At 42.6% G+C, this 13,387-nt stretch overlaps 1 protein-coding gene across 2 annotated transcripts in view; it reads right to left on the reverse strand.

Annotated features, from left to right (window-relative positions):
- The window catches only part of St6galnac5 (ST6 N-acetylgalactosaminide alpha-2,6-sialyltransferase 5), a 193,902-nt gene that overhangs the window by 162,238 nt on the left and 18,277 nt on the right, over positions 1 to 13,387 (reverse strand). The gene's annotated exons all lie outside the window — the stretch shown is intronic.

Here is a 13,387-nt window from a genome sequence, read left to right on the forward strand (position 1 = left end):
CCACTCACTGGATTATAGAAAGAGCACACCATGTAAACAGCCCTCCAGATTGAGGACGAAGACGGACACCTGGTCATCTCTTCACAGCCCACTTACTCAGATGGAATCCCCTTCCCTGCAAGAGACAACTTGAACCCTAGCCAACTAAGCCATCACAGTCATGTTTTGTCTCCACAACCATTTTATTGATATATAATTCATAAAGCCCATAACTTGCTCGTTAAAATGTACCACTGAAAGAGAAGCCTCCTGTCCTTCAGCTCCCATCAGCCTATCTGCCCACCAAGCTTCCACTACCACTAATCTATGGATGCGAGTAGACAGTTCATACAAATGGAGTCATGCATGTGGCCTTTTGCAACTCTCTTCTTAAGATAATGGTATCATGGGTTCATGGTCCATCCATATTGCAGTATTTAAGTATTTCATTCTTTTTTGTGGTCAAGTAATATTCAGTTGTCTGGCTATGGCCATCTTACAGTAGATGGACATAGTGTTGCTGTAAACACTATGCAATATTTTAATGAGATATTTTCATTTACATCGATGTGTACCTGGAATGAAACTTCTGGGACATTTAATAACTTTGTGTAACCACTTGGGGAATTCTCAGACTCTTTTTAAGGTGGTAAAATCACCTCTTCTTTCCTACCTGCTGTGAACAAAGGATGAAATTTTACATCCTTGCCAGCACTTATTGTTACCGGTTTTTGAATATGCTCATCTGAAGGGGTGTGAGGGGATGATACTGCAGTTACGATTTGCACATTTCTGATCGCTGATGATGTCAAGAACTTTTTCTTGTATGGACAGTCCACTTGGAGATCTTTCTAGAGAAATTTTTTTTCTCCTTTGTCCATTTTCAAATTATGTTATTTCCAAGAGTTCTTTACATAGTCTAGATACAAGTCTCATAGAAGATAAATGATTTCTTGGGGCTGGAGAGATGGCTCAGCGGTTAAGAGCCCTGACTGCTCTTACAGAGGACCTGGGTTTGATTCCCAGCACCGACATGGCAGCTACCAACCATCTTTAACTCCAGTTCCAGGGGAATCCGAAGCCCTCTTCTGACCTCTGCGGCATTGCACGACCCGGGTGCACTCACACACGTGCAGGCAACGCACTCATACACATAAAATTAAATAATAAAATGAAGATAAATGAATTCCAAATATTCTCTCTCATTTTGTGGACTGTCTTTTCACTTCCTCGATGGTGTTCTCTGAAACAGAAACATTCATTTATTGGTTAATTTTGTGTGTTTCTATGTGTGGGCGTGCACAACACATGTGCCATGGAATGCTTAGGTCAGAGGACAACTTTGGGAGCTGGTTCTCTCCTTCCTCTAGGTGGGTCCCAGAAATGGAGCTCAGGCCTGTCAGGCATGGCAGCACGTGCCTTTACCCCCTGAGCCATCTTGCTATCCTGGTGATTCTCAATGCAGATGAAAACCACTTTATTTTCTCTTTTGTTGCTCATGCCTTTAGTTTGGTGTCATACGTAAGACTCCAGTCCCAAACCCGAGGTCACACTGATTAAGTTTTCCTCTTACAGTTTTATATATGTGTTAGATATAATATATAAGTTATAAGTATTTTACTTTATTGCTTTGTTCTACTTTGAGTTAATTTTTGTATATGGCATGATGAGGGCCCAGTTTCTTTATTTTACATATGGCTATCAGTCATCCCAGCAACATTTGTTGATAGGATGAGTCACTCGTCACTGGACAGTCTTGGCAACCTTGTTAAAATCATAGGACTACAGACAGAGGTTTATCTGTGGACTCTCAATACAATCTCTCTGATATATATCTATCCCTATGGTGAGAAACGTGTCTTGATTACTGATACCTTGAAAACTGATTTTGCAATCAGGAAATTTGACATTTGAAAGCCTCCAGGTTTATTCTGCCTCTGTTTAACCCTGTCTACCCCTTGCCTGCCTTTGAGATCAGTCTGTCAATTTCTACAAAGAAGCCTGTGGACATTCTGATGGGTCCTGGGTTTAATGTGTAAACGGCTTTGGGAGTACAGTCTTCTAAGCATGCACAATCTCCTGATTCATGCAAATGGGCTGTTACAGACTTAGTCTTTAATTCCTTTCTATGATGATTTGTAGTTGTTCATCCTGTGGATCGTGTACTTATTTTCTTACATTTCTTACTAAATATCTCGTTCTTTTCAGGGAGTTGTAAATAGGATCGTTTCCTCCATTTGTAGGTTGTTTTCTCAGACCGTCTATGGCAAGTGCAGAGAAACAGTGTAGAGATTCTGAATATCAATCTTGAGTCCTGTACCCTTTCTGGCCCCACGTTAGCTCAGGAGATTTCAGTGCTGTCCCTGGAGACTTTATAAGTACGTATCCTTCCCTCTTAGTTTTAAGAACTATAATGACAATAAAGAGGGATCCTCATCGTCTCAGTTTATCATCTTACGTCAGTTTCCTGGGGATGGGATGATCATACTTCTGATGCTGAGGGAACATGGCAAAGTAACCCAGGCAGAGGCTAATGGCTGCACAACTGGTCTGGCAGTGCCTGTAGCAGTGGCTATTCCACTTATATGTTCCTCTTTCCAGGACCACTTCGTGAACATACCCAAGATGAACAGAAATCATCTAAACTAACGTAAGAAAGTAAAATTCACTTCCATAGACATTTATTTCAAACTCCCGACAAGACTGAATAGGATTTTATTTAGTATAGTTGGCAAAAGATCAAGAAAAAAATGTCTGCTGATTCGGAGGGCCAGTGTGGTAGAGCAATGAGAACAGAAAAGTCAGCCACAGCCAGCCTGAAACTCTGCTCATCCAAAAGGCCTTGGCTCTCACAGCTCTTTTCTTTTTTTATGGCATTTTATCAGCAATGTTTGGATGTGCCGTTTCTCAGATACGTGATGACGCATAATGAAAATGATAAAATGATATCATAGTAGATTGTGGGAACACGTTTCACCATAGCCCAACTCAAATTCTTCACCCCAAAACCGAGATTTTTATCCAAAGCTTACATTGCCTCCAGCCTTCTAGGCCAAAGATGAGCTCAGTGCTGCCCTCTTGGGGAGGATGCTGGGGGAGGGCATAGGCAGATCAAGTACTGAAGTGCTGACCAGGGTGTCATGACATGCAATTACCACCTTTTACATGCACGCACACACACAAGCTGAGCTCTGAGGAAGCAAAGTAGCACATAACCCATGATTCTTTGTGACCTGGGAATAATTTGTGGCCCTGCTGCTGAGGTGTGCAATTCACCAGTCATGTTTTTATTTCCATCAGAAGTACATATTGAGATTCATATACTACAAAGACTCATTCCAAATACACCATCTCCTCAGCCTCAGCCTTCTAAAATGAACCTTTAAAATTTTTCTTTCTATTTTATGTGTATGAGTGTTTTGCCCGCATGTATAAAGTATACCGTGTGCATGCAGTACCCCACGAAGGCCAGAAGAGGCCACGAGATCCTCTGGAAATGAAGTTGCAGACTGTTGTGAGCCACCATGTGGGTGCTGGGACTGAACCCCAGTCGTCTGCAACAGTAATAAGTGTTCTTAACCACTGAGCCAATTCCCTAGCTCCCAATAAACCATTTTCTCATTCATGACAATTGATGAGCTTTATTAAGTATCTATTTACCTGAGATCTGCATTGACATCTAAAGAGGCTAATAATGCACTAAGTATAAACATCATCTTATTTGCTAAAATGTTGATGTTCTGAGTAAATAGTAGTCTATGAAACTTCACAATTCATTATCTGAATTACATATACTCAGATAATTCTCAACAAATCAGCTTTTAAACCATGAAAAGTATCCATTCATAATAAATATATCTATATGTGATTTTTTTTTAATCATTGAAAAAGAAATGGATATTTAAGAAAAATTAGCCAGGCATGGTAGTGCATGCCTTTATTCCCAGCACTCGGGAGGCAGAAACAGTTGAATCTCTGTGAGATCGAGGCTAGCCTGGTCTACCTAGTGAGCTCCAGGCCAGCTGGGGCTACAGGAAGACCTTGTCTCAAAAAAAGAGTTCTTTTGGTTGGCAAAGTGTGAAAAGGAGTTTGAAGTGATAATTCTTTTTATGCTTGTTTGCTTTTGCAATTCAAATGGCCCCTTTCTTCCTTTCCTTTTGTTCAAATGTTTTGACCAGAGATCAGGGACATTATGAAAGTTCTAGAAAGAAACAAATAATTGGGTCCATTTGGTGGCAAATGTTTCCTTTTGCAAAAAACATATTTTAATTCTGGCCTAATTGAGAAATAAACATTTCTAGCATGCTGTGACCTGTATAACTTTGACAGACGTTGTTGGAACCTAAAGTCTTATCAGTAGTAGCCTTGCAAACACCAAATTTCTCAAACAAATCTGTACTCAGCCCATTCCAATCCACTTTTATTACACACCTCTGTACTTGATAAGTGTTTTAAAGAATTCAGACTAATTGTTGGAAAGTCACCCATGAAGTGTTGTTGAAAGATAACATCATTAAACAAAAATTATTTCTTAATCAAGAAATAATGGTGACAAACGGCAGTAGGTACCCACAGGGCTCACAGGGAAGGTTCACTGGGCAGAGCTGGACACAAAGTCTCCTTCCTTAAAGTGCCCCACCCATCCACCCACCAGCCTCTTGTGTGCTGTGAACTCCCATGTCACCAGATGTCATTACCATTACTTGGCTGACTTCTGTCACAACTCCAGGCAGGAAGCTCCTTAGGATCCTGAACACTGCTCCCACAGGGGCAGGGACACATGGGAGCGCACAGATCAGCTGTCAAGAGGCTTCATTCAGATACGTCCAAAACAAATTTGAGGCAAACTACAGAAAGTTTTATGATAGTTCAGTCTTTGTTTAAGCTTCCAGGAAGGTCAAGTGGTGAACTTCAGGGATCTGGTTTCTCCGGCAGAGACTTTCCTGACAACACTGCCTGGAACGCATTTCAAAGGCAAAGACAGCTCTAGAGGCCCAGGATGACTCTGAGAATGGTTACATTTGTGTACTAGGGCCATGTTTCAGGGTTCAAGAAAAAACTGAATAGCAGTTCTATCTTCTCTTCATGACCACCATTTTCTCAGCTTTGATGTGCTTGGCTTTCCAACACTTTTTCATTAAATCCTCTCAGAACTTCAACACGTCAGTGGGGCAAGTACTGTTACTTCTGGAATACTAGTGAAGGAAACCAAATGTTGAAACTAAGTTCCTTGGCTAAAACCACAGCAGGTGGGTGGAGAGCTAAGATTCGGTCCAGTCTGTCTCTGAAGCCAGTGCATGTAAGCATCATGCTGAAATTCTCCTCTTCCGGTTTTGATGCCTATTTTGTTTTTGAGACAGGGTCTTACAGTGTAGCTGAGTTTCTGACTCCTGCTGGGATCACAGATGTGCACCATCTAGACCAAGTGCCCTCTTTTTAACTTTTTAAAAAATTGAAAAAATTTTAAATTAAAAAAATGATTCTCTTTTATGTATGTGTGTTTAGTGTATGGATATGTGTACAGGTGCGCTCAGCTGTGCATCCATGCGTGAAGGCCGGGAGTCAACACTGAATGTCATTTTCCACCTTATTTTTTGAGATAGGCTCTTTCACTGAACCTGCAGCTTGTGGTTTGGAAAGGCTGCTGGGTGGCTAGCTCCAGGGACCCATCTGTCTCCACTCACCCAGTGCAGGGATCACAGAGGCACACCTCCACGCCTGGATATTTTCCGTGGGTGCTGAGAATCTGAAACTCAACTCGTGTCCTTAAGCACTTTCCCTCCGAGCTGTCTTCTCAGCCCTGCATGTCACGCCTCTCTTCCGGCCTCTTGCACCACTCAACATGTGGCTTCATCTGTCTCTGGTACGACACATGGAACCCGGGTCCATCTGCTTCTCTCTCCTTCCTGCCCTTCCTCCTTTTTCCCTTCCGTTGTCAACAACTTTTACAAAACGCTCATTCCAGGCAAAGCTATCTTCTGAGAACTGGGCCTCAAAAGCTACACAATCCCTAGAGCAGACTACATTTTTTTTTTCCATTATGAGATTCCTTGTGCCTGCCAAACATACAGGTATAAATTAAAGACTGAATGCATAAATGATATTTAGAATGCAAACCCTGCTGTCTAGAAATCTCGCATGCTTCGGGCTAAGGCAATAAATCTGCGCACCCCAGCGCAGGATGTTTGCTGTTGAGAACAGACAAGTTATGGTGAGCAAGGGACACACACTAATTCATTTTGGGGAACAGCCTATGGAGCAGCTAGCAGCACTTACTACCAAACTGCACATTTAATCCCCGCTCCTTCTTTTGCACAGCTGAGGTTAGAACCCTAAAGAGAGTCAATTATGCGCATACGCTTACCGTTTTTACTTTATGAAGCTTCCTTTGTTGCCTGAAGAACTTTTTCCTAAATTTCCTCTGTGTGAGCTACAAGTGCCATTTCCTTCTTTTAAAAAAGCAGGCGTGTGTGTTCCCTTAAAGGGACTCTGGTGCAGCACCTCAGACTTGCAAAGCTTTACTTAAGAGTGAGATTACTCTAGGTGGATTATTAAAAAATAAAGTCAGCTCCGGGGAGATGACTCAGTCCGTCCATGGAGAGCTTGCGCTGCAAGCATGAGAACCTGTGTTTGGTCCCCAGAGCTGATGTGAAAGGCTGGGGTGTGTGGGGGGGGCTGGTAGCACTCATGACCTCAGTGCTGGGGAGGCTGCCTGGCGAGCCTGTCGAGCCTGTTTGGTGAGTTCCAGGCCCATGAGAGATTCTGACTGAAAAGTAAGGTGACTAGCAACCAGGGAACAACACCAAGGTTGGCATCTGGCCATCACATGCGTGCTCACACATATGGGCACATACGTACACATACACGTTTGCACTTGCACACACACAGACACACTATATATATAACACACACACACACACAGACGCACACATGCGTGCTCCACAGAAACTAGGTAAGAAGAGCAGCATATATTCCTAGAATTGAAAGTTTGAGACAGCACCTTTCCAATCCTATTCATAAACATTTACAAAGATGACACTCAGGATTTATCCTTATTATTTATAACAAACAGTGAATGCCTTCCTGGGTAAGCAGAAGACATCGGTAACCAAGGTGGGGAAAGTCCTAAATATGGCTATCTCTATCAAGATCTGCCTTAGGGTGTTGTGACTTATTGTAAAATGTGACCTTTGAACAACTGTACCGAAACTAAAGAGGATCTGAATGAGATGGTGGAGGTGAAGTGATGGTCTATCTCTGTCCACATTGACACTCTCCTGGTAGCAGTTGTGTCGGGAACTGTCACGTATGACTTGTCGATTGAGGCCTCCTGCGAATGTGAACTGAGAGACCTGTGGAATTTTACTACCTTTTCACTGCTCACTCAACAGCGCACAGACTATTCTTAGTCTGTGTTAAACGAAACAGACGCCTCTCAGCTTCCTCAGCATGTTCACAGTGTCTTCAGCAAAAACAGCTCATTATTCTTCCCCATGACCTGTGATAACCAGGGTGCATGACAGCCTAGAGCCCATGAGAGTAGATGATGTCCGGTAAGCTGGTCATGAGATGCATAGTGCGCTCTCTCTCTCTCTCTCTCTCTCTCTCTCTCTCTCTCTCTCTCCATCTTTCTCATTTGTATCTGTATATCTGTCCGTCCATCCATCCATCCATCCATCCATATCTCTAATTACTTCTGACAAGAGTGCCAAGACGAGAATAAAGGAGAAAACAGACTTTCAACGAGCAACATTGGACAACTGGATATTTACAGGCAAGAGACTAAGTGAAAACTCCACGACATATCATATACATGACTAACTCAAATGGATCACAGACTATGGTGGTTTGCATGAGAATGTCCCCCACAGGCTCCAAGTGTTTAGACAGTTTATCTCCAGTTGGTGGTGCTGTTTTGGGAGGCTTCAGGAGGTATGGCCTTGCCACAGGAAGCAGATCAGTGGGGGTGGGCTTTGAGAGGTCTTAAGGCTTGTTGGATTTCCAGGCCCTGTCTGCTTCCTGTGCCTACTTGAAGATGTGATCGCTCAGCTTTCTTCTCTGGCCATCTCCTTCCACCATGCCTCCCCCGCCATTATGGACCCTTAATCTGGAACCATAAGCCCAAATAAACTCTTCCTTCTAATAGTGGCCTTGGTTATGGTGTCTTATCACAACAACAGAAAAGTAACCATTACCCAGACTAAGTGTGAGAGGCAGAAACAGTAAAACTCTTAGAAGAAAATGTAGCAGTGATTCTTCACAATTTTGTCTACAAAAAGAACACCCAAATTAAAAGCTTTGTGATTCAAATGATTTTAAGAAGTTTAAAAGACCCCTAGAGCAAGAGAACAACTTGCAAGTCATATGACTTCACATGGAACTTGTGTCCAGGATATATAAAGAACTGACTGTGACTAGTAATAATCAGATACATAGAGATTAAAGACACATGTGCAACATCTAAGTGTTAGTAGCATTACAAATGTAGGAAACAGCATATTTTAAAATGAAATGGAGGTCTTCTTTAAAGGGCAAAAACTCAATTTTATGTCTTACAGGGTTAATACTGAGTTCAATATTGTATAACTGTATTAATTCAACTATGAACCTAAAAATTTACAGCCACTTTTGAAAGAGATGTATCCTTGCTCTGGAATGTGTTACTGAATACGTTAAAGCTGTAATGAAATGCTTCTTCTAATCATGTGGTTATTAAATTTAAAAAATAAGAAAATTTTAAAAGAAAAACAAAGAACACTTATAAATGATTAATAAAAATACAAGTAATCCTGGCTCAGCAGTTCAGGTGGCTTTGCTGCACAATCATGAGGGTCAGAATTCAGATCCCAGCACCCACATAACAAGCCTGGTGCCTGGAACATGTGTCTAACCCTAGCTCTGATGGGGATAGAGCCAGGAGGATCCTGGGTGATTCCTGGCTTTCACCCTAACTGAGAAAACAAAAGCCCCAAGGTCAGAAAGGGACCCTGCTTCAAGGGGATTGGTGGAGAGTGTCGGAGGAGGTCACCCAACACCTTTCTCTGGCCATACACATAGACACAAATAACTGAATAAATCTTTAAAAAAATAATGCAAGTAATCCATGAAAGCATGAACAAAGAATTTGAATAAAAAGTCTCCAGAAAGGATATAAAAATGGACATCAAGCACAAAAACACTAAGCCTCACTGTGCATTAGAGAAAGTCAAATGGACCAGAACAAAGGCAGGGGAGAGGGCTCCGTGGGTAAGAGTGCCTACTGGGTAAGCATAAGGACCTGAGTTCAAATCACCACACCCACATAAAAAGCCAGGTGTGGCTCATGAACCTGTGACCCCAGAGATGTAGGAAGCAGAGACAGGAGGATCACTGGGGCTTGCTGGCTGCCAGCTCAGCAGAAAAACAGCGAGTTCCAAGTTCAGTGACAGACCCTGTCTCAAGGAAATAAAGAGCAATGCACAGCAGGATACTGGACATCCTTTTCTGGCCTATGTACAGAAAGGAAAACCATTTTTCATGTTTGGGTTGTTAGCCTCAGACTTTAATGGCGGTGCCATCTTTCTAGCCTGGAAAACCATTTTTAATCCTACAAAGACTTAAGAAAATAAAGTCATCAGATAAAGAAATAAAATTTATATATAGCAGAAGACAGTGTGAAAAACATACCAGGTAATTTGAAAAAAAGATCTAGATATAATATATAGAATTATTAAAATACTAGTGCGAATATGCTTGACAAATGAGTTAAACAGTAGATTAGACACAGCCGAACAGTGAGCTAGCAAATTGAAAGAAACAGCAGAAGAAAGTGCTCAGGATTTTGCATAGTGAGACAAAGCATTGTAGAGAGAGTAAAGGAGAGCCCAGAACGGAGCATGCAGGTAAACCCACCCAGACACGGCCTGAATGTCTGAAACAGTGACAATCTTAGTATCCTGTCTGCTAGGCCTCCAAAAAGCGTTGCACTAAATTCACATCAGGTTGATGTTTAAGTTGACCAAAGTTAAACTGCTGTGGTCTTTGAATTAACTTGGAGGAGGACAGAGCTGACATTAACTGACATACATGTGAGGGTTTGGATCTAAACTGTTCCCCAAAGACCCATGTGGCAAATAATGGCTTGGTCCCCCAGCACAGCCATGTTCAGAAGACTTTTGAGGGAGTGCCTGGATCATGCAGACCCTGACTTCGTTTCATGAAGTCCATGGATGAGTTCATAACCGAAGTATAATGAAGTGGTGAGAAGGGCAGGAGATGGAGCGCAGTTAAAAGACCCGTGACAGTGGGGGTCACGTTCTTGAGGGGTTCAACCTTTCGTCTGGATCCCTCACCCCTCCTTTCCTCTCTGCAACCCCATTCCTCACCCCGCCAACCCTCTAGCTGCCTTAAAGAGCAGGGCTTTGCTTCGCCTGCACTTCCACATTGCCACGGGACCAGAAACTGTCACCTAACGATGGACTGAAGCCTCTGACACCATGAGGCAAAATAAAAATTTCCTCCTGTGAGTTGATTTTCGCTTACATTTTATTGTCATGACAGAACAGTAACACAATGTGGGGTCTAAAAAAGCTGAACTCAGAGAGAGCAAAATGGCGCACATCAGAGACTGAGGTGGTTGGGGGAAGGGAGGAGGGAGAGATGCTGGTAAACGTTGAATAGTTTCAGCCAGGTGTGGTAGTACTTGCCTATAACCCAACACTTAGGAGGTGGAGGGCAGGAGGATTAGAAGTTCAAGGTCAGCCTTTGATACATAGTGAGTTCCAGGACAGCCTGGGCTATAGATGCACAAGACCATGTCTTAAAACAAACAGAGATACAATATTAGGCAGAACATAGTCAAGAGAGCTATTGTTCAACACAGTGACTATGATTAAAAAGAATACACTGCATACTTGAAAATTGTTCTGACCACAAAAGCACTATGTGAAGTACAATATATAAGTTAATTAACTTGATTCAACCATTCTGCAGCATACGCGAATATCAACACTATGCTGTTCACAATAAATATACATAATTCTGATTTCTTGATTTAAAAAAATAAAAATATGTTAAGATTTTAAGTATACACATTCAAATTTCAAAAATGACATTAAAAAAAGAGAAATCAGGCTGGAGAGATGGCTCAATGGTTAAGAATACTGGCTGATCTTGCAGAGGACCCAGGTTTGATTCTCAGCACCCACATGGCAGCTAACAACTGTCTGTAACTCCAGTTCCAGGGGAATTAGATGTCCTCTTTTGACCTCTGCAGGCATTTCAAGATACAGGGTGCACTTACATACATGCAGGCAATACATTCATGCACATTAAAATAAAAAATCATAAAAATTAGAAATCTAGAGTTTAATTTGCAAACCAGTATTTTTTTAATGTTTTTTAAATTGAGATTTTTGTAATTTCATACAACAGTTCTTAATCAAATTTAAGATCCCCATCCATGCCTCCTCCATCCCCTCACTGGGCCACATGTATTCTGCCATACATGTTAAGTCCTATCAGGTGACGCATTTGGACCCAAATGTACTTCAGTGTAAATTCATCCACTGGATTCTAGTCAGCCCATATAGAGACTGTATGTAAGGCATACTCTCCCTTACCCAGTAGCAGTCAGTCTCTAATAGTTCTCAGTCTAGTGATGGCCCACCACCTAATTCTCTCCTCCCCTTTGGGCCCTTGTTTGATTGAATTGCCATGAGACCTGTGCTCAGTGCCACCACTGCCACAAGTTCACATGTGCAAGCTTCCAGTGGCCTGAAAGCCTCTGCTCCCTGTGTTCATGAACCAGCCCTGGCTCTTACAGTCTTTCTGCCCCCTCTTCCACAATGGTCCCTGAGCCATTGGTGAGTGAGGCTCCATATAGGAGTCCTATCCTACACTCTGCAGTTTAGTCTTTAAAACTCGGCCAGTTGTGACCTTCTGTGTGCATAAGGAAGCTTTACTGGTGAGAGCTGGTGAGAGCTCTCTAGTGTTAGTGTTCTCTCTAACCCTTGTTCCACTATGTTCCATGAGCCTCGGTTGTAGAGGTGCAACTGTAGATGTGCTGCCTAGTACTGGGCATCTCGCAGATGTGTATCAAACCAGCATTCTTTTTATTTAATTTTTAATTTTTATTTTATGTGTATGCGTGTGTTGCCTGCATATATGTGAGTGCACCTGTGTCGTGCAAAGCCACGGAGGTCAGAAGAGGGCTTCGGATTCCCCTGGAACTGGAGTTAAGGACGGTTTGTAGCCGCCATGTGGGTGCTGGGAATCGAACCCGGTCTTCTGCAAGAGCAATCGGTGCTCTTAACCGCTGAGCCATCTCCCCAGCCCCAAACCAGTATTCTAATAAAAGAAGGAACCCGAGACACAACAAAGTGAGGAGAAGGAATGGAACAGAAAGCAAAAATTATGAAAACGGCAGATACAAAAACAGTATATAAAGGATAGACAAACATCCCAGTATGTCAAAAATATATAGCAAAACTCACGATAAATATAAATGAGCTAACCATAACACTCAAAAAGCAATGATTAGGAATTTAAATGAAAAATAAATTCTAACGATGCACTGTTCCTTCAGGATGAACACACTCTTAAGAGTCAGGCAGGAGGCACGTGGCCTGGAACTCTTTTGTCTTTTAGAGTCTTGCTACTGAAAATATGATTTGGAACCAATGGCAGTCGTGGTACCACTCAGGTACCTGTTAGGAATTCTTACACTCGGGCCCCTCCTCAGGCCTAGAATCCCGAATCTGTGTTTCGGTTAGCACTCTCTGTGGTCCACATGCACATCCATGATCAGGAAGTCTTGCTTTAAGTGGCACAGAATATCACAAACAAAAGGACAAATCTTACTGATGACTCCATGGGCACCTCTGTCACTCTTCAACAATGCCTATAATAAAAACATCCCATCAAGTCCAATACTGTTGACGCTCCAGAGAAGGTGCTTCCGGTTTCCTGTCCTGATTCCTTGAAGCAAGGCCCACTGTGGTCAAACACCAGGAATTTGGGTAGTACTGCTGCTAAGAGATGTGCCACCATTTCAAAGTGAGCTCGGGGAGAGGGGAATTGGATGAAAAGAACTTAAGGTTGCGGCAACACAGAACCCACGTGAAGGAATCGTGGGGGAAACCGTAAACAGGACAAAACTTGCTGTGGCAGTTCATCTTCACAGTCAACTTGACATGGAATCATCATAAAAACACACCTCTAGACATGCCTATGAGGGTGTTTCCAGGGAGGTTTCATTGAGAAGACCCGCCCTAAATGTGGGTGATACCATTCCATGGCTAAATAAATAGGATAAAGTGAGCTGAGAAGCATTTGTCTTTTTCTGCTTCATGACTGTGGAAGCAATGTGGCCTGCTGCCTCACGCTCCTGCTGTTATGGACTTCCTCCCTCCCTCCCTCCCTCCCTCCC

This window comes from Nannospalax galili, unplaced genomic scaffold (assembly GCF_000622305.1).
Source record: "Nannospalax galili isolate Female #2095 unplaced genomic scaffold, S.galili_v1.0 scaffold1124, whole genome shotgun sequence".
Taxonomy (NCBI): domain Eukaryota; kingdom Metazoa; phylum Chordata; class Mammalia; order Rodentia; family Spalacidae; genus Nannospalax; species Nannospalax galili.